The sequence below is a fragment of the Loxodonta africana genome, unplaced genomic scaffold (genome assembly GCF_030014295.1).
Source record: "Loxodonta africana isolate mLoxAfr1 unplaced genomic scaffold, mLoxAfr1.hap2 scaffold_101, whole genome shotgun sequence".
NCBI lineage: Eukaryota > Metazoa > Chordata > Mammalia > Proboscidea > Elephantidae > Loxodonta > Loxodonta africana.
The window spans coordinates 739767-740000 of NW_026974870.1; positions in this window are offsets into that span (position 1 = coordinate 739767).

Genomic DNA, 234 nt, shown 5'->3' on the forward strand with positions numbered 1-234 from the left:
TCCGCCCGCCCCCGCCCGGCCCGCGTGGCGCCGGGGCGGGGCGGCGGGCGGGCGGGCCGGGCGTGCGTGGGCGGCGCGTGCTGCCCGCGGCCCTCCGGCACGCGTCCCTCTCCGTGTCGCGCGCTCTCTTCTCTTCCGCGCGGGCCCCCTGGCGTTGACGATCGCGTGGCCGGCCTCCCGTGAGCGCGGGCGCTCGCGCGGGCGGCGGCGGCGTTGGCGAGCGAGAAGACCCTC